The sequence below is a fragment of the Canis lupus genome, chromosome 36, assembly GCF_003254725.2.
Source record: "Canis lupus dingo isolate Sandy chromosome 36, ASM325472v2, whole genome shotgun sequence".
Taxonomy (NCBI): domain Eukaryota; kingdom Metazoa; phylum Chordata; class Mammalia; order Carnivora; family Canidae; genus Canis; species Canis lupus.
The window spans coordinates 8,765,824-8,787,618 of record NC_064278.1 but is presented as its reverse complement, the minus strand read 5'-3'; the positions used below and the strand labels follow the sequence as shown (position 1 = coordinate 8,787,618).

Here is a 21,795-nt window from a genome sequence, read left to right as displayed (position 1 = left end):
TGTTTTTATTGTTGATGAGAGAACCAGTTGTAACTGTACCACTTACTAAAGACTTCATTCTTTCTCTACCAATCTGAGTATCCAGTTCTCTCATTTTTTAAGTCTCCACATATTTAAAAGATTTTTGAATGCTCTGAAACTATGCCATTGGCTTATCTATTCCTGCACCATTATGACAAGCTTTAAATATGTTAACTTTGTAATCAATGTTGATATCTAGTAAGAAGTCCTTCAACTTATTCTCTTAGAATACCTCTTGGAGGAGGAGAAGCAAGACGGCGGAAGAGTAGGGGTCCTCAACTCACCTGGTCCCGCCAACTTACTTTCAAAACATCCTAAACACCTACTGATTTGACCCGATATTTAAAGAGAGATGCCTGAACGCTACAGAGTGAAAAGTTTTTGCTTCTAACAAGGTAGGGCGGTGGAAATAAATAAATAAGAATAAAGTGGGGGAGGGGATCATCTAGTGGCCGGGCTAAAGTGAGGCAGCTAGAGCCTCCAGGGCAGGAAAGCCCAGCCCTGGAGAAGCAGGAACTTTAAAAATCCCCGCTGGAGTTTTTCCAGAGGGAAAAGTGCTTAGGCAGGGAAATTGGGCAAAATCCCAGAAGGGCAGTGAAACCTCAAGATTCCTTGGAGTCACTATTAGAGGAGGGGCACCCAGGGGAAAGCTCAGCGCAAACCGCTGGCTGATCTCAGTAAAGGGCTGGAGTGCCACAGCCTGCAGGGCATCTGGGAGAAGCTGGTTGGTTAGGCGGCGGCTCTGGAGCTGCCTTTACCCTAGAGGCTGGCAATGGAAGGAGGTGGCAGTGCTCTGTTCCCTTCTGGAGAGACGCCCCCAGGAGTTGGGTCTAGTAGCACAGGCCCCGGATCCCAGGGAGCCCCAGCAGACAAAGCCAGTGATCCTGTGCTCCACCCAGGACAGGCAGAAGCGGGGGACACAGGACAGCGAGTGCCCCGGGCGCCCCCTGTCCCCGGGCGCCCCCAAGTTGTGCATAGCAGTGCACCTGTGCCGGCCCAAGAGCACATCTAGGCCAGTGTGGACTGGGAGCTGCGGTTATTTACTCATGGGGAGCTGACTCCAGAGCTGGAAATCTGGCCGCCACCAGTGTTGTTTTTCCTTTTTATCCTCCTTGTGCCTGGGAGAGGCAGGGCTCCAGGGAACAAAGGTCTCATGGAGTAAACAGTTCCCACTGAGCCCAGCACTTGGTGGGGAGCGGGGCATCTCCCCCAGCTGCACACACCTGAGAATCAGCTCAGTAGACCCCCTCCCTCAGAAGACCAGCTGGATGAACAAGGGAAAAGCAAGTATATTGACCAAGCAGCGCTAGAAAGCTCCAGGACTGAGGGAAAATAGTATATAGATTTAGAAGGTCCTTTTTTTTTTCTTCTTCCATTATGACTCATTTTTGTATCAGACTAAAAATTTCCAATATTTTTCTCTTTTACCACCTTATCTACAATATTTTACCAGCTCTTCATTTTTAAGTTTTTTTTCCTTTTTGACTTTTATAATTCTACAATTACATGTCTTAGATATATTTTCCACTTCTGGATTCCCTTCAATATATTCAATTTAATTTTGGTAGATATACAAGATATGGGTTTTTGTTTTGTAGTTTGTGTTTTTCCTGCCTTGTTTGTTTTACAGTGGTGGGAGTTAATACCTTCTATAACACAATCAACATACACCCAGAACCAAGTGGAATACTGTGCTGGTTCATTCTGTGAGATTACATTCTCTCTTCCTTCCCATTCTGCCCCCCTCTTTTGTCTTGTTTATGTTTTGGTCAATGTTGGGGGTTTCTATAAGTATTTCTGGTTTATATAAATTAGGGATTGAACATCTTCTAACATGCAGAACTTAATACACTCAGAATCAAGAAGATCACCCTTTAGGACCTCTCAGGTAGACTACATTCTCTCTTTGCTACCACTTCTTCACTACCACCATCCCCCAGACCCCTCCCCCTTTCTTCTTTTTTTCTCTTTTTTCCTCTTTTCTTTATATATACTTTTTCTTTTTCTGTTTTCTTCTTCTTTGTGGTTTTTGGCTTTTTATTTTTACTAGTTGGTTTTAAAATAATTTGTTTTTCACTTTAGTGGTCCTTTTGTTTTATTTTCTTCTGTTCTTCTTTTTCATTTTCTGGTCTCTGACCTCTTCGGAATCATCTAGGGTGTATTTTACATAGATTGTGGTTGATATTTTTGACTCAGCCTGCTCATACAGCCACTCTGCACTGGAAAAAATGACTAGAAGGAAGAATTTACCACAAAAGAAAGAACCAAAAACAGTACTCTCTGCCACAGAGTTACAGAATATGGATTTCAATATGATGTCAGAAAGCCAACAGAAACACAATTATAAAGTTACTGGTGACTCTGGAAAAAAAGCATGAAGGATTCTAGATTTAGTTACTGAAAAAAAACTGAGATCTAATCATGGCCAAAATTAAAAATAGATTACATGAGATGCAATCCAAACTGGAAGTCCTAACGATGAGGGTTAATGAGGTGAATAGAGAGTGAGTGACATAGAAGAGAAATTGATGGTAAGGAAGGAAGCTGAGGAAAAAAGAGAAAAACAATGAACAGAACATGAGGAAAGGCTAAGGGAAATAAATGATAGCCTGAGAATGAAGAATTTAGGTATAATTGGGATTACAGAAGAGGCTAAGAGGAAGAGATGACGACAGAGCATATTTGAACAAATCACACCTGAGAACTTCCCTAATTTGGAGAAGGAAACAGGCATTCAGATCCAAGAGATAAAGAGAACCCTCCAAGAATCAATAAAAACCGTTCAACACCTCAACATTTAATAGTGAAACTTGCAAGTTCCAAAGATAAAGAGAAAATCCTTAAAGCAGCATAAGACAAGAGATTCTTAATTCATATGGGGAGAAGTATCAGTAACAGCAGACTTCTCCACAGAGACCTGGCAGGCCAGAAAGGGCTGGCAGGATATATTCAGGGTCCTGAATGAGAAAAACATGTATCCAAGAATACTTTATCCAGCAAGGCTGTCATTCAAAATAAGAGAGATAAAGAGCTTCCAGGATAGGCAGAGACTGAAAGAATATGTGACCACCAAACCAGCTCTGCAAGAAATATTAAGGGGGACCCAAAGAGGAAGCCCAAAGAAATAATCCACAAAACAAGGACTGAATAGGTATTATGATAACAATAAATTCATATCTTTCAATGGTAACTCTGAACATGAATGGGCTAAATGATCCCATCAAAAGATGCAGAGTTTCAGACTGGATAAAAAAGCAAGACCATCTATTTGCTGTCTACAGGAGACTCGTTTTAGACCTAAAGACACCTTCAGCCTTAAAATAAAAGGTTGGAGAACCATTTACCATTCAAATGGTCCTCAAAAGAAATCTGGGGTAGCAATCCTCATATCAGATAAATAAATTTATCCCAAAGACTGTAGTAAGAGATGAAGAAGGACACTATATCACACTTAAAGGATCTATCCAACAAGAAGACCTAACAATCATGAATATCTATGCACCTAATGTGGGAGCTGCCAAGTATATCAATCAATTAATAACCAAATAAAGACATACTTAGATAATAAAACACTAATAATAGGAGACTTCAACATGGCACTTTCTGCAAATGACAGATCTTCAAAGCAGAACATCACCAAAGAAACAAGGGCCTTAAATGATACACTGGACCAAATAGATTTCACAGATGCAGACAACTTTCCATCCAAATGCAACTAAATACACATTCTTCTCAAGTGCACATGGAACTTTCTCCAGAATAGACTACATACTGGGTCACAAATCAGGTCTTAGCTAATACCAAAAGATTGGGATTGTCCTCTGCATATTTTCAGACCACAATGCTTTGAAACTAGAACTCAGTCACAAGACGAACTTTGTAAGAAACTCAAACACATAGAAGTTAAGAGCATCCTACTAAAAGATGAATGGGCCAACCAGGAAATTAGGGAAGAATTAAAAAGATTCATGGAAACTAATGAAAATGAAGATACAGCCATTCATAATTTTTTAGGATACAGCAAAAGAAGTCCTAAGAGGGAAATAATCAAAAGCACCCTTCAAAAATTTAGAAAAACTCAAATACATAAGCTAACTTCGCACCTAAAGGAACTGGAGAATGAAAAACAAGTAAAACCTACACCAAGTAGAAGAGAGATAATAAATATTTGAGCAGAACTCAATGAAACAGATCAGAAGAACTGTAGAACAGATCAACAAAACCAGGCATTGGTTCTTTGAGAGAATTAATAAGATAGATAAACTCTAGCCAGCCTTATTAAAAACAAAAGAGAAAAGACTCAAATTAATAAAATCATGAATTAAAGAGGAGAGATCACAACCCATGCCAAGGAAATACAAACAATCTTAAGAATGTATTATGAGCAGCTATATGCCAACAAATTAGGCAATCTAGAAGAAACAGATGCATTTCTGGAAAACCACAAATTACCAAAACTGGAACAGGAAGAAATAGAAAACCTGAACAGGCCAATAACCTGTGAGGAAATTGAAGAAGTCATCAAAAACCTCCCAAGACACAAAAGTCCAGGGCCAGATGGCTTCCCAGGGGAATTCTACCAAATGTTTAAGAAATAATACCTATTCTACTAAAGTTGTTCAGAAGGATAGAAAGGGTGGGAATACTTCCAAACTTGTTTTATGAGGCCAGCATTACTTTGATCCAAAACCAAGACCCCACAAAAAAGGAGAAGTATAGACCAATATCCCTGATGAACTCGGATGCAAAGATTCTCAACAAGATACTAGCCAATAGGATCCAAGAGTACATTAAGAAGACTATTCACCGTGACCAATTGGGATTTATCCCCAAGATGCAAGGGTGGTTCAACAGTCATAAAACAATCAACGTGATAGATCACATCAACAAAAGAAAAAACAAGAACCATATGATCCTCTCAATAGATGCAGAGAAAGCATTTGACAAAATACAGCATGCATTCCTGATCAACACTCCTCTATCCTGTAGGGATAGAGGGAAAATTCCTCAATATCTTAAAAACCATCTACAAAAAGCCCACAGCGAATATCATTCTTAATGATGAAAAACTGAGTCTTTCCCCTAAGATCAGGAACATGACAGGGATGTCCACTCTCACCACTGCTATTCAACATAGTACTGGAAGTCCTAGCCTCAGCAATCAGGCAACAAAAGAAATAAAAGGCATTCAAATTGGTAAGGAAGAGGTCAAACTCTCCCTCTTCATAGATGACATGATACTGTATCTAGAAAACCTAAAAGACTCCACCTCAAGATTGCTAGAACCCATACAGCAATTTGGCAGTGGGGCAGGATACAAAATCAATGCCCAGAAATCAGCGGCATATCTATACACTAACAATGGGACTGAAGAAAGAGAAATTAAGGAGTCAATCCCATTTACAATTGTACCCAAAAGCATGAGACACCTAGGAATAAACCTAACCAAAGAGGTAAAGGATCTATACCCTAAAAACTACAGAACACTTCTGAAAGAAATTGAGGAAGACACAAAAAATGGAAAAATATTCCATGCTTATGGATTGAAAGAATTAATATTGTGAAAATGTCAATGTTACCCAGGGCAATTTACACATTTAATGCAATCTCTATCAAAATACCATGGACTTTCTTCAGAGAGTTGGAACAAATCATCTTAAGATTTGTGTGGAATCAGAAAAGACCCCAAATAGCAGGGAAACATTGAAAAAGAAAACCAGAGCCAGGGGCTTCACAATGCCAGATTTCAGGTTGTACTACAAAGTGTGGTCATCAAGACAGTGTGGTACTGGCACAAAAATAGACACATAGATCAATGGAACAGAATAGAGAATCCAGGAATGGGCCTTCAACTCTATGGTCAACTAATATTCGACAAAACAAGGAAGACTATCCACTGGAAAAAGGACAGTCTCTTCAATATATGGTGCTTGGAAAATTGGACAGCCACATGCAGAAGAATGAAACTAGACCACTCTCTTCCACCATACACAAAGATAAACACAAAATGGATGAAAGATCTAAATGTGAAACAAGAATCCATCAAAATCCTAGAGGAGAACACAGGCAACACCCTTTTTGAACTTGGCCACAGCAACTTCTTGCTAGATATATCTATGAAGGCAAGGGAAACAAAAGCAAAAATGAACTATTGGGACTTAGTCAAGATAAAAAGCTTCTGCACAGCAAAAGAAACAGTCAACAAAACTAAAAGACAACCTACAGAATGGGAGAAGATATTTGCAAATGACCTATCAGATAAAGGGCTAGTATCCAAGATCTATAAGGAACTTATTAAACTCAACACCCAACAAACAAACAATCCAATCACGAAATGGGCAGAAGACATGACCAGAAATTTCACCAAAGAAAACATAGACATGGCCAACACGCACATGAGAAAATGCTCTGCATCACTTGCCATCAGGGAAATACAAATCAAAACCACAATGAGATACCACCTCACATCAGTGAGAATGGGAAAAATTAACAAGACAAGAAACAACAAATATTGGCGAGGATGTGGAGAAAGTTTGCACTGTTGGTGGGAATGTGAACAGGTACAGCCACTCTGGAAAACTGTGTGGAGGTTCCTCAAAGAATTAAAAGTAGAGGGATCACTGGGTGGCTCAGCGGTTTGGTGCCCACCTTTGGCCCAGGGCGTGATCCTGGAGTCCCAGGATCGAGTCCCGTGTCAGGCTCCCAGCATGGAGCCTGCTTCTCCCTCTGCCTATGTCTCTGCCTCTCTCTCTCTCTCTCATAAATAAATAAAAATAAAATCTTAAAAAAAAATAATTAAAAGTAGAGCTACCCTACGGTCCAGCAATTGCACTGCTGGGGATTTACCCCAAAGATAAAGATGAAGTGAAACACCAGGATATCTGCACCCCAATGTTCAGAGCAGCAATGTCCACAATGGCCAAAGTGTGGAAAGAGCCTTGATGTCCTTTGACAGATGAATAGATAAAGAAGGTATATACACACAAACACACACATACACACACACACACACAGTGGAATATTACTCAGCCATCAGAAAGGATGAATACCCACCATTTTCTTGACGTGGATGGAACTGGAGGGTATTATACTGAGTGAAGTAAGTCAATTAGAGAAGGACAATCATCATATGGTTTTACTCATATGGGAAATACAAGAAATAGTGAAAGGGATTATAAGGGAAAGAAGGGAAAATGAGTGGGAAAAATTAGAGAGGGAGACAATCCATAAGACACTTCTAACTCTGGGAAACAAAAAAAAAGGGTTGCAGAAGGAAAGGTGGGTAGGAGGATGAGGTAAATTGGGTGACAGGCACTGAGGAGGGCACTTGATGGTATGAACACTGGATGTTATACTATATGTTGGCAAATCGAAGAAAGAAAGAAAGAAGAAAGAAGAAAAAGAAAGAAAGAAAAAAAGAAAGAAAGAAAGAAAGAAAGAAGAAAGAAAGAAAGAAAGAAAGAAAGAAAGAAAGAAAGAAAGAAAGAAAGAAAGAAAGAAAGAAAGAATACATACCCCTTGGATATTCTTTGTCTTTAATCCATTGTATCATCGAATCAGATCATCAACATTCATTTAAGAAAAGCTCTTGTGATTTTGACGTTGACTCTATAGATCAATTTTGCAAGAATTCATATTTATTCATATATAGTCTTTCTATCCACATGCATGGTATACATCACTTCTTCACAAAATTAGGTATTATTGTCTCTTGGTTCAAAATTATTCCTTGGGCACTTATTAGTGCTGAGATCTTGGGAAAATTATTCATATACTTCTATCTCAGTTTCTTTATGGGGTTAATAGTTTTCCTACCTTATAGACTCCTTAAATTATTAAATGAGTCTAATAGAGTGGTAACTTACACATAGTGTGTATTCCAAAAATGATGATAGTATTGATAAAGTGGGAAGAAATTGAGTGTGGTTTTCTTGTTAGATACATTTGCATAGGCAGAGCAAATTAAGTCAGGACAGGCAAAATGTATAAAATTTGACTTGTAGACCAAGTTAAAGATTAAAATCTTATTAGTAATAAAAGCTATACCGTTTTTTCCCCTGTACACTTTGATTCCCAGCTTACTCTCCTTTAGGATCAAACCATTGGTCCATGGTAGTAGGTTTCACCGTGCAACATTGCCATAACTTCTTGATAAAAATCATTGGGCTCTTTGCTTAAAATGTTTATTCTCAGAATCCTTTCTTACAGATTCCAATTCAATAAATCTATTTTAGGTATCAGGAGAGTGAATTCTAATAAGTGCTGGCAGAGAGAAAAACTTGTCATATACCTTCTAATGTTCAGTAATTAGGAATTGGAAATTAAACTAATAAAAGACAGATTAACAGGAGTAAAAATGGTTTATTTATGCATACAACACATATACATGAAGGAACACTCAGTGATGAGTAACTCAAAGAGGTGGTTAGCATTTGGAACTTTATATCATAGTAGAGAAAAGGGAAGGAAGAGGAAAGACTCCAGTGGGAAGAACAAATAGGTTTCTTTGGGAAAGATAAGGATTTTTAAAATTTTGTTTTGTTTTGTTTTTCCTTAGGATAACTGATGAGAGATAAGAAGAATTGTAATAATATTCATCTATACAAGTATGGTGGTCTTTGTGTCTTCCTCTAGGCCATAGAACTCTACCACTGAGGGAATTTATGGTAGATTTACTCCTGGCTTCTCCTCTGGGAGTAGAATCCATCTCAAAAAGGCAAATTATGGCAGTCCTGATTTCTTGGAAGTTTCTGCTTTTTGTCAGGTAGGGGAAGCTCTGTGAAGATTTCTCTCTGCGTCTGTTGAATCTCAGATGTCTTCAGCCTAAAATAATCTTTCTATAAACTCTAGAATTCCTAGTGGGTCCTTACAGACCTTAGGGAAATCCAAGAAACACAAATCTACGACATCATGTACTAAAATAAAATATAACGTATTATTCTACTTCTGATATCACTGAAATAAAAGACTTCAAGGAAGTCATTTGTACTTCATTCTCTTTTATTTTATTCAGATAATCATGCACACTCTTTGTCATTAACCTTGAAGAAAAATGGGTATGAAATACCACTGATCATTTTGGAAAGAGACAATGTATCCAATTGAAGCCAAATAATTTCTTAAAGAATAGTTATAGTTCTCCTTTTGGTGTTTGTATTTTGGTTGTGTCCTCCAAATGCATCTGGCCAGATCCATTTCTTGAATCCTCTTGTACCACAGCACAATTTCCTCTTCCACAGTTTCTCTCATATTATCCCAAACCTCCTTCTACCACCTTAGAGATGCTATTAAAATATCTTTACTGACTTCATTGCAATGTGTGTACCATATGGGGAGTGAGCTCATAAATAAAATGCAGCCTGATCAGTTTATATCTGATATATTAGAGAGTGGTTAAATCCAATATGAATAACAAAGTTTGGGGATCCCTGGGTAGCTCAGGGGTTGAGCGCCTACCTTTGGTCCAGGGCGTGATCCTGGAGTCCCCAGGATTGAGTCCCACATCAGGCTCCCTGCATGGAGCCTGCCTCTTTCTCTGCCTACATCTCTGCCTCTCTCTCTCTCTGTGTCTCTCATAAATAAAATCTTAAAAAAAAAAAAACTAAGTTTGTTTTCTTTCACATTTTTTTCACATCTTTGTGAAGAGATTAAACTATAACAGGTTTCTGCAATTCATAAATCAGAAATACATCATGCATGTTATTTAAAAAAAGCTTAGCACTAATATAAAGATATACACTTACAGTTTCTTCTCTATTTTTAATGTATTTTGTGAAATTCTTATTAGTTTTCACTATGGTTGTCTCACTTTACTTAAAATTTTAGATATGAGGTACCAGACACAGATATATTAAAATAGTCAATAAAATTTTAGATATTTTCAGCCTAGTTACTGAAAGCCATGCATTTTAAAATTTTATTTATTTTTGTTTTTTAAAATTTAATTCCTGTATAGTTAACATATAATGTTATATTAATTTCAGTGTACAGTATAGTGATTCAACAATTCTATATATTGCTCAGTGCTCATTATGACAAGTATATTTTTAATTGCCTTCACCCATTTCACCCATCCTCCAACGCTGAATGCAATGCATTTTTTAAAAATTTAAAATATGGATAAGATGATGTGGTTTCTGTCCTTTGCAATAATATAATCCTGCTCCCCCAGCTTCCAACCACCCCTCTTGCCACCAATCTCACTAGAATAGAAAAAGTAGAAATCAGTTTTAATAAAAAGTACCTTATTTCTTCCATACATTGCATCAATTCTGATTATTGAGTATAGCCCTATGGCTCATTTGTATCCAGCATTGTGAGTTCTGAGGAAGGAGCAATTAGACTTGAACAATGGGATTCCAGAACATAATGGACAATATGCCAGGTATTTAGTTTCACTATCTTCATTTCTATTCACATCTTTATGTACTGTGTGATTTTTCCTTAATTTAATTTTAGTGCCATTATTGTATCTTCTGTTTAATTTTTTTATAGCTTCCTATAATTAAGCTTTTATTTGGAAGTCATTTTAAAACCACTGCATCGTTGTCATGGAATTGTTGGTAATATGTGATTACATTATGTTGTCTTTTGCCAGGACACTCCTGTAAATGAAGCATTATCCTCAGAGATTTTCTTGGCTGAAAATGTAAGTAATTAAAAATGTAAACAAATATTATCTGTTACATATGCTGGAATAATAAATACTTCAGCATAATACAAGTTAATGTCTCTTTTGGGAAATAGTTTAATCCTACTACAACATGTTTTATAAATGGACAAATAAATGGTTAAGCACTTAATATCATATGTACTATAGCATGCAGATGTCCAGGGCTTTTACACATTCTCCCTGAGTATTTATACATTTTTTAACAAGCACTATCAATATTCTTTTAGCATTATTTGTTATTTTATAATAATGTCAACTATGGAGATGTGAAAAATAGAATTACCCTTCAAAAATTCCCAATTAACATCTAATGTAAATGATAGTCTAGGAAAATGGGCACTCCTGTGTATAGATTTTAAGATGAAAATTAATACATACTGACTGGAACACAATTTGGCAAAATGTAACAAAAGTCTAAAAATATGCATCACCTGTCTCCATTAACTTATTTCTTAGAAATTATCCTAAAAAATCATTGAAATATGTACAAAAAAGAGTGTACATGCTTTTCAGCACTATATTATTTCTAATATCAGAATATTGTAAATAATCTGAGCAGATATTTGTAGAGAATTGGTTAACTAGAATATGACAAATCATAAGGTGGCTATTATGCTGCTATAAAAACCAAGTTACAAGGGAAAAGTAAATGACATGCTAACATTAAAGTTCATTTTACTGGGACGCCTGGGTAGCTCAGTGGTTGAGCGCCTGCCTTTGACTCAGGGCATGATCCTGGAGTCCCAGGATCGAGTCCCACATCAGGCTTCCTACATGGAGCCTGCTTCTCCCTCTGCCTATGTCTCTGCCTCTCTCTCTGTGTCTCTCATGAAAAAAAAAATGAATAAAACCTTTAAAAAAAAAGTTCATTTTACCAAATGGATAAGCAACAACAAATAAAAATAGACTTAACCAAGAATAGTTTTGCAATGGTTATTCAAGTCTGTTAAAAAGAAATCATGATGGGCTCCATGTAAACAGCATCCATTGTTTATCAGTGGTTTTGTCCACACTAATGGCAACCACCTAAAGAAAGTTATTAGATCAACTAGTTAAATAGACAGATAGAGGCCTCAACCCATGAGATCATGACCTGAGCCCAAACCAAGTCAGATGCTCAACTGACTGAGCCATCCAGGTGCCCCTCAAAGGCAATATTCAATTTGTGATAAATATTGTAGCATAGTTTTGTAAGATGTTATTATCAGTGGATATTGCACAAAGAGTAAAAGGAATCTCTTTGTATTATTTCTTACAATGGCATGTGAATCCACAATAATCTAAAGATAAAAAGTTAAAGCCAAAAAAAAAAAAATGTATCATACCACAACCAAGTGGGGTTATTTCAGCAATGCAAAGCTGGTTCAATATTCAAAACCATCAGTGAAATGTCCTAAAACATCAAGCTACAAAAAATAAAATCACATGATTGTATCAATTAAGGGAGAAATATATATGTATATATGTATTAGCAAAGGAAAATCTGAAATTGAAATTAAGAGAACATTCTCATTCATAATAGCATCAAGAACAACAAAATAGGAATAAATTTAATAAAAATGTTTAATATTTACATGTTAGATATTATACCACATCACTGAGAGAAATTAAAGGAGATCCAAAGAAAGGTAGTCTATGTTCATGGATTAAAGTCTCAATGCTGTCAAGATGACAACTCTCCTCAAATTGATCTTTACATTTATTGCAATCCCTATTACATGTTAGCAAGGTTTTGGGGGGAAATTGTCAAGCTGACCCTACGATTTGTATGGAAAATCAAAGTACATAGAATAATCAAAACAATTTTAAAAAATTGATGGAAGACATACAATCGTTTAAAAATGTATTAAGTCCACAGTAATCAGGACAATGTAGTATTGGCATGAGGACAAAGAGACAGATCAATGGAACATTTAAGAGTTCACAAATGTATTCTTACAGCTAAGTTCAATTGATTTGCAATAAAGATGAGTTAATGGGAAAGGGTTAGTGGTTTCAAAAAATGATACTAGAACAAATGAATGTGTACATGCAAAAAAAGTAATCCAGCAATTAGACTTTAACTTATTACCATATTCAAAATAACTCAAACTGAAGTTTAGACTCATGTAAGGGTAAAAACTATAAACTTCTGGAGGAATGCAAAAGAACCATCTTCATTAACTGTGGGTTGGGTAAAGAGTTGCTAGCTGTGACACCAGAAGTATGGCCAATTAAGAAAAAACATGATATATTTGATGTCCCAGATTGGGAGAAAATTTGGCGAGTCATAGATCTGATAAAGGAATTTTACCTAGAATACAAAAGACTCTAATGACTCGATTAAAAGAAAACATATAGGGCAGCCCAGGTGGCTCAGCGATTTAGCGCCGCCTACAGCCCAGGGCCTGATTCTGGAGACCTGGGATGGAGTCCCGCGTGGGGCTCCTGGCATGGAGCCTGCATCTCCCTCTGCCTGTGTCTCTGCCTCTCATTCTCTCTCTCTCTCTCTCTCTCTCTCTCTCTCTGTGTGTGTGTGTGTGTGTATCATGAGTAAATAAATAAACTCTTTTTAAAAAATCTAAAAGAAAAAGAAAACATGTAGAGGCACTTGGGTGGCTCAGTGGTTGAGCATCTGCCTTTGGCTCAGGTCATGATCCTGGGTCCTGGGATGGAGTTCCATATCACGCTCCCTGCAGGAATCCTGCTTCTCTCTCTGCCTGTGTCTCTGCCTCTCTCTCTCTGTGTCTCTTACGGATAAATAAATAATATCTTTAAAAATAATAACAGAAGACATACAACCCAATTTTTATAATAAAAAGAAAAAAGATATATTAAGAGAGAATACAACAAATAAAATATATGAATGGCTTTTGCTATATCAAAAGAAAAGCAAAGTAAAATCATGAGAGATCATTACACAACCATTCAAATGGCTGTAATCAAAGAGACAGACCACACTAAGTGGCGGTGAAGAGGTAAAGAAATTGGAATCATCATGCATTGCTGGTGGGAATGTAAAATGTTATAGGCACTTTGGAAACAATTATGCAATTTCATTGAAAATTAAACATAAACTTACAATAAGAACCAAAGAGTCCTTTTCTAGGAATCTAAGAAATCAAAATGTTTTTTCACACAAAGACATGTACACAAATGATCACAGCAGTATTACTCAAAACAGTCAAAGTGTAGAAAAAAAATCCAAAAGTCCATTAGCTGATAAATTGATAACATATTGTGGTATAGACATCAATGTAATATTATTTAGCAATTGAAAGGAAGGAGCTACTGATACGTGGGTGTATAAGACATTATCATCAGGAAAAGGAGTTAGAAACAAAAGATTCTGTGTATTGTCCCAGTTATTCTAAATGTCCAGAAAAGGCATATTTAGAGAGTTAGAAATCACATCAGTGGTTGCCTAGGACTCAGAATGCAAAACAGAGATTAACTGTGAAAGGGCATAGGAAACTTTTTGGGTCGATAGAAATGTTCTAAAACTACATTATGTGATGTTTTCACATCTTTAGAAATAATCTACTAACATCATTAAATTGTACATTTACAAGGGTGTCAAATATTTATCTAAAAAAATCTGTTCAAAAATAAACATCGATATACTATGTAGTACATATTTCATCTGAATAAATGTAAAATAAGCTATTGGAAAAGCCTAAGTCCTTCAGTCAACCCTTGCATGATCCAGAATTTTTATTTGTTTGTTTTGCTTAGTCTGAAAGCCCCAAAACTCTAATTAACCTTCCTTCCCTCCCTCTCTCCCTTTTTCCGCTGCTTTTCTTTCTTTCTTTCTCTCTGAAGTAGAGTTGACACACAATGTTATATTGTTTTCTGGTGCACAACAAAGACTTACGTACTCAATGCTCACCACAGTGAGTGTTGATCCAGGATTTTGGTGACTAGTCATTCATTTTGTTTTGTTTCCTATATCCTGTGATGCTCATTGCTTATGTTACTGTTTTCAAGTGAAGAGATTCACTAGATAAGTGCATAATATGTTTAGTAAAACTTAATTTAAGAAAAACAAGTTTTATGGATTTTTTCAAGCTATATTCTTAGACAACCTGTAATGCCATCATTTTTAGAAACATGGTTCACACTCTAGTGTTTCCTGATTCTATGGTAGTTTGTTGAGCAGGTGAACACACAGATGTATAGCTATCTTTATCAGGAAACATTTGTTTGATGTCCACCTGTGCACATGTCTATTAAATACTAAATTTGTTCATTTTGTGTTTTGCATCCTTGTAGGGTAAAAAAGTGATATAACAGTACTCTCTCCTGCAGCATTCTAACATCATGAATTAGAGGATATGTCAGCAATGTTGGAGAATGGGAATAAGCTAGAGGAAGCTCTAACATCACAGATGCACTGCCTGTTCTAAATGTGACTAGGGTAAAATCCTGTCTTCTAGTCTTTAATATCCACCTATAGTTTACCCCTTTTTACCTCTGAATTACTGTACACACTTCTACTTTTTATTTCAGATCATCACATAAAAACTCTTGTTATGAGTCTTACCTATACCTAATGGCATGCAGAAGTGCTTAAACATACATGGCCTTTCACCTTAAAGCGAATAATTTAAAACAGGTTACATTTACATGAAAGGCATATGAACAACTGAGTGTATAGGATTCTAGTATTATACCTTGGTTCTTAAAAAGAGGCCTATTTGTCATTAGTATTTTGTGAATATGGTTATGAGCATTCATACAACACTGAGCCATTTCATATCACATTAATCTTCATTCACTTCTATAGCTCCATGTAGGAATTCTTTGGCTTCTATTTTAAAGTGTGGAGAAAAGTAACACATGACCCATGAGAGTTATATAAAGAATGTAAAAGTTAGGCTTCCATTTTTTGTTTATTTTGTTTTGAAGATTTTTTTAAATCTTAAATTAGAAGGCTAATAAGATTAACAGCCTGAAAAAAAAAAAAAAAGATTTACAGCCTGCCACATTTCTCAGGTATCTCCACTAGGGTTGGAAATCTTGTGCCTTTGCTGAGTATGACAAAGCAATGACTCACACAAAGGAAGAGGAGAACAAGAAAACCCCGGGGAACAGTGGAGTAAGTATTAATTCTGTGGTCATCTTCTCCACTGCAGGAAAAAAATGAAAAATTCTGCCATTAACGAAATCCTTATCTTACAAAGGAAAAGTGTCTTGAAATAAAGCCTAACATGACAGAAGAATTGCTAGGTAGAGAACATATGTTAAACATAGAGATCATTCAATCTTTTTCTTCAGTTATAAAACCAGGTGATACTTTTCAAGAGTTATAGGAGCTGTTTGTTGCTCCAAAGTATAATAAGGAGAAGAAGGAGGGTATTATTATTAATCAGAAAAAAATCTTTAATTACTTTTTTAAATAAATGAAAATGATGACATATCCCATTAGTATGTATATGACATTAATGATGTGTGTATTTGATGTCAAAAACATTTAAATTAAATTGAGATGGGCCAAAACATAATAATAAAAGTGTCTCATATCTGTATACCACTTCTTGATACAGGGTGGAGCTTTACTAAAACTGGGACCTATTTTCTAAATCAGCAGGGAAGATTTCTGAAAGAGATAGGCTTATAGTTCTTATTAATTCAAAATTGCTATATTTTTTCAGGCTCAGACCATGCATCAGACATTAACCCTCCCATACTCTATTTCCTTTGCCCCCTTCCTTTTTACTCTGTGGATGATAAGGGATACCAAATCAATAGCTGTGTAGAAGAAGCAGATATAACATTCTGAGAGACACTGGAGAGAGGGAATAGAAGCAACAATTCATTTTTCTGTCTCAGTTTAGATTGTATTTATACCACCTGCTATGCCTGTGGGAATGGAATCTATAGTAGTGTCTTTAGACACAAACTTTCTCTTAGTGACTTTCCTTTTTCTATTCAGTGTGATAGCATTTTTTTTTTTTCTGGGAAAAGTAGCCTATGGCACTTGGCTGAAGAGATGAGACTTCAATGAGATATAGGAGACAAAGAGTGACAAATTAAAATGACAAGGCTGTCTTATAAGATTGTGATCCAGTGAAATGAAGTATTTCTGGCCCAGTCAATGTAGACAGCATTATGCTATGTGGGAATAGATTGCAAGACCTGGGCAGCCTGTATATGTCTTCGAGATAACTGAATTTGTCACTATCAACACTCTCCCAAATTGTGTCTTTCCTGGCTTTTGAGAATAGGAGTATGGACAAAGATATTCATATAAGTCAAGTATTTAGGGATATTTTATTTTTTCTTAAAAAAAAACCCACCAACTTTAAAAAAAAATTAGTAATATATTTGTCTCTGACATAAAATTAATCCAAGGAGACGCCTTGAAACAGATAACTGATTGCCCTAACAGTGATAGTGAACTTGGGCACCACATCTATTGAATGTCTTGTTACATCTATCCCCTCAGAACTCTACCTAATAGGTGACTACACACTGTCTCCTGAGCTTCAGTCTTACTTTGGGACCTCTTTACCTAGTCTTAGCACTATTATTCTAAATTCAACAAACATTAAATAAAATGAGTAGACTTTCTTTAAAAAATCAGTGGAAATGCCATTGAAAATCATCAGACCAAAGTTTAAGTTTAACCTGCCTTTTGCTGCTTGGTACCAAATGGGGTTGGGAAAGAGAGTAAAAGGTTGTAAGCATGCTTGAGAAAGAGGATCTCTACTATGTCCTATCTTTATCTCCTACATGTTACTTGGTAAATCACCAAATTCTATAGTTTCTTTGCAATGTTTCTTACAAACATTTCTCCCTTTCCAATCCTTCTGCTTCCTTCCTAACCCATGTCTTCATTTCTTTGCAAAGTGAGAAATGTGATTCATTCAGGGAATCTAATCATATTATAAAACACTTACTGTGGAATCCTGAGAATACATGAGAGTAATTTTTTCCCTTTCATCAAAGTTCCTTTTGATGATTATAATCATTTATATTATGTTTGAAAGGATGTGGCCATCTATGGTAGGCTGTACTTATTGTCTGTTTTGGAAATATTTTAAGATTTCTTGAGGATGCAAAGCAAGAAAAAGTAACCCCTTCATAAAGCAATGAATGCCTTCAGTTGTGGATAGCTATATTTTTCATCTTTGGCTGGGGAGATTTTTAGTTGTTTCTAGTTTATCAATGTAATCATGACAAAAACTAGATGATGGTGTGCTTTTTTTTCAGGTATGTGATAGTTGCAGAATGGCCAGATTATCATACTTGTGTCTTTACTTAAATATTATGCCCATTTCCTCCAGTAAGAGTATTCATTTCTTCTTACTATTATTCACCTATACAGTATGAGAGATATTTTGGATGATTTCTATTTTCCAAAACCAAATTCTAAAAAGTTCAGATAATTATTTAAGAAGCTGAGTAAATGAGTGATGCCAAACTTGATTGTTGCAGAAATCTTAGACTCCCCCCCAGACTGAGGCTCCTGGGGCATCTTTTTCATACCCAACTCTAGGAGTGGGTTATAACAACAGCCCTTTGGATGCAAAAGAGTTTGAGTGGAGCAGAATTTTGTAATTTGAAAACACAAAGTAAAAGTTAGGATTAGAGCTATCACTCTTGGAAATAAGAGTCCCTTATACTGAATCAAGAAAGCTTCCATACATATTCCCATTCTATGAGAAAATAAAACCATTTCTCAAAGTCCCCATCCTTATCCTATTGTCTTATTTTTTAAAGTATAGGTTATTTTACTAGTTCCTGTTTTTGGAATTCCCAATGTGTTACAAAAGTAAAAGGTAAATTATATAATGTCAAAACAAAATTCAAAATACTCATATAAAATGCAAGACCCAAATGTGGTTTATTTCTCTGACCCATGCAGGTTAAGAATCAATAAACATGACCTCTCTTTTGTAAAGTTAGTGTTTTTAAATTAGAAATTGCTCAATATACAAAATTTCCTCTGGAGCCGAGGGAAAGAAAAAAGGTGACACTTCAACATCAAAGATAACACTACATGAATGAGCTCAATGATGGTCATAGTAGGCTCAATTGGATTTAAGATGAATAAACAATTTCAATAAATTGAATTAATTAGATTGGGCCTGAGTGTGCAAGCAGTCTATTTTCTGAAATTATGTACAATAACTTGTTCAAGAAGTGCTGGTGTATAATTGCCTGAAGTCAGAGGATAAAAAAGAGAAAAAGCTGAAAATCCATTATGTTCGTGTTAACAGTCTAACTAAACTAATTAACTGCTATCTGAATTTTCACACCTCTATTTCATGATCTTTCTTGCCTCAAACCTCCAAGCCTCAAAAGCAACAAATAAACAAAAAACTATTTGAAAGAGAACAGTACTAAATATAATGCGAACCATCCCATTTTGAAAATCGGTTACTCTTATTTTTTTCCACCTTCACAGGTTCACGTTGCCTGACCAACAATCTTGTCATATATATTCTCTCTATAAACTTACATATCCTAATGAGTTTTGTGCACAAAATCAAATAATCAAATAATAAAATATTTTTATACAGCTATCAACTGTGTTATGTGTTAACCTACATTAAAATTTAATACCAAGAATTAGAATTCCTAATATTCCAGAAAAGTTTGGAAGATAATTCAGATTCAAACTTTTAATATAATTGAGTAAAAAAATTTCAAATCAAATACCAATACCCAACTCTATATTTGTTATACAGTATTGAAAATGTCTAAAAGGCTTTCTGTAGTTTCTACCTAGATTAGAATCAATTGATTCACACACCTTCCCTAACTAGGAACCGCTGTCTTATATTTGATTTCTAAAGAAAGAGATATGAAAAGGAAACAAGTTTTCTTAATTAAAAAGTCATACTTATGTAACAGGAAAGTGACCAACAGCCAAAAAAATCAAAACGGTTATGTCAAACCATATGAAATCTCCAATATTTGGCTATTTGTGTCTCATGTAAATGTATATTTAATATGTTTCAACCAGATTTAGCTCTGAATTAGAATTACTTATTTCCTATAAATTCCAATTAATGGAGGCATGATAATATATTGAAAGATCTCCCAAAAACCTTCAAATTTTCATTGCTATTTAATGTCAAGATGCCAATTTTAGCATTGAAATTTTGAAAAGCATATTCTATAATATATCCTGATTTCCAAATAACAGTGTTCTCTATACCTATGAAATGTAGTTTTTTGAAGGTTCAGTTATTCTCATACTATCTTATTCTTTCATAGAAGATATCGTGATGTTGCTCAATAATTGGTTTTGTATATATTTTATTGTGATTTATTTTTAAAATTTAATGAAGTTCAATTTATTTACAAGAAGAAATGATATTGATAGTATTTTACATTTTAACAAATATATTTTTATTTTCAACAAAATAAAATTACTTTATGTAATATTTATGACATAAAATGTCATAATAAATATTATTTTTATATTATTTCTTTATAGTTTAAAATACACATTAGAGTTAAAAACAACTACTCATAAACAGTTTTCTTAGTTCTTAATAAAATTTCTCTTGTTGAGTTTTTTATTCATGACTCATGAATAACAATAAATCTGAGATTACACAATCAATAAGTAAATTAAGGACTCACACACCAAAAATTGTGTTATACTCTACGAATTGAATCTGCTTCTAGTCAGTGTCATATGCATGCCCTGCAATCTTTGAAAATGATCAGACCCTAATTTCTTATACTGCAATCCTTCTTTCATGCTCTTTGGTGTACAGATTGTCTGGCTAATTTCTACATTTGAGTGTTGACTGCAAAGTGGCACTGAAGTTCAGCAGGACACATTTCCTGTCTATATCCATGACTGGTTGTGCAACTGGTGCGAACTCTCAGGTAATGAATCTAAGGTCATGAGTTCACTACTGTATGCAGTCGTTTGCTTTGTTGTATTTAGGGGTTATGGATCACACCCTTCATCACAAATAACTTTCTTGCACATGTATGTTACTTGTCACAGGAGCAGTCCATGTGCTAGGGTTTTGAAGGATCAAAGCAAATCTATAGGCACGGGTGGGAAAGTCACTCAAAGTGCATGTCCACTTGAGACTGAGTCCACATCTTCGTCACCCTACTGTTCTATATTCACATGTTCTCCACATTCTCCTCCACCCCTTGCAGCAAGGTAATAATGGGATTTTTCATTTGAGGGAGAGAGACCCCTACTAATTATATTATGCCCTCCCACTATACCCACGATAATGAACCAGTGGATCTAACACTCAGAATTAACTCTCAGAAATTCTGTTCTTCCAGCCTTTCTATATGGATTTTGAGTTTTAATTAAGATCATTAGGAACACAAAATTTCTCAAATCAAGAGTGAAAAATTCCACAAATCCAGGGACTTCTTATACATTATGAAATAAATTACAAGGGTCAAAAAAGAAATTTTCCTTTACAATATTTATAAAAAAAAATTAATAATCATTTAATAAAACTGTGCTTGTTTTCAAGATCTACTCCCGGCAAGCCATTAAGACATAATCACACCATATATATATATATATATACCAACAACATGAAGGAAGATATTTTATAGAGTTTAGAACTAATATCCACTCCACTGGCTTTCATTTTCTAATATACTAAATCTTTGCCTATAAGTATTTACATTTTTCAGGTATTAATAAAATTTAAAAAGCAGTCACTGCTAGAATGGAAACCTCCAAGTGTAAACATTGTAATAGTTGCACACCCAATAATAACATATAAACAAGGCAAAGAACATTTACAAATAAAACTTCCAAGGTCTAGAAGGAAGAATATTAAAGTAATATTAACCAGGCCTGTCGATCTTGAAACTTCTATGTAAATGTCAATGATATTGTGATGCTACAGTACATAAGGATTTCTTATACACACTCCAAATATACAAAACAGGGCTGTAGTTTACATCAATTAAAGAACTTTTGTAAAATAAAAAAGAGAAAACTAGAAAAATGGACAAGTAGAGTATTACTACTAGTAAAGAGAGAAATGCAAATTAGAATAGCAATACTCTACCTGCAGTAATAGGTTATAGTACTCCGTGAAGTTTAATGCACAGACACCTCAATTGTATGACTCTACAATTCTATCTCTGAGTATGCACGCCATCCAGAAAAT

At 35.4% G+C, this 21,795-nt stretch overlaps 1 long non-coding RNA gene across 1 annotated transcript; it reads left to right on the top strand.

Annotated features, from left to right (window-relative positions):
- Positions 1 to 253: 253 nt before the first annotated feature.
- Positions 254 to 20,525, top strand: LOC112674640 (uncharacterized). The gene is made up of 4 exons (XR_003145451.3): positions 254 to 416; positions 8,579 to 8,785; positions 10,619 to 10,669; positions 20,410 to 20,525. It is a non-coding gene; the product is annotated as an uncharacterized LOC112674640 (long non-coding RNA).
- Positions 20,526 to 21,795: the final 1,270 nt, after the last annotated feature.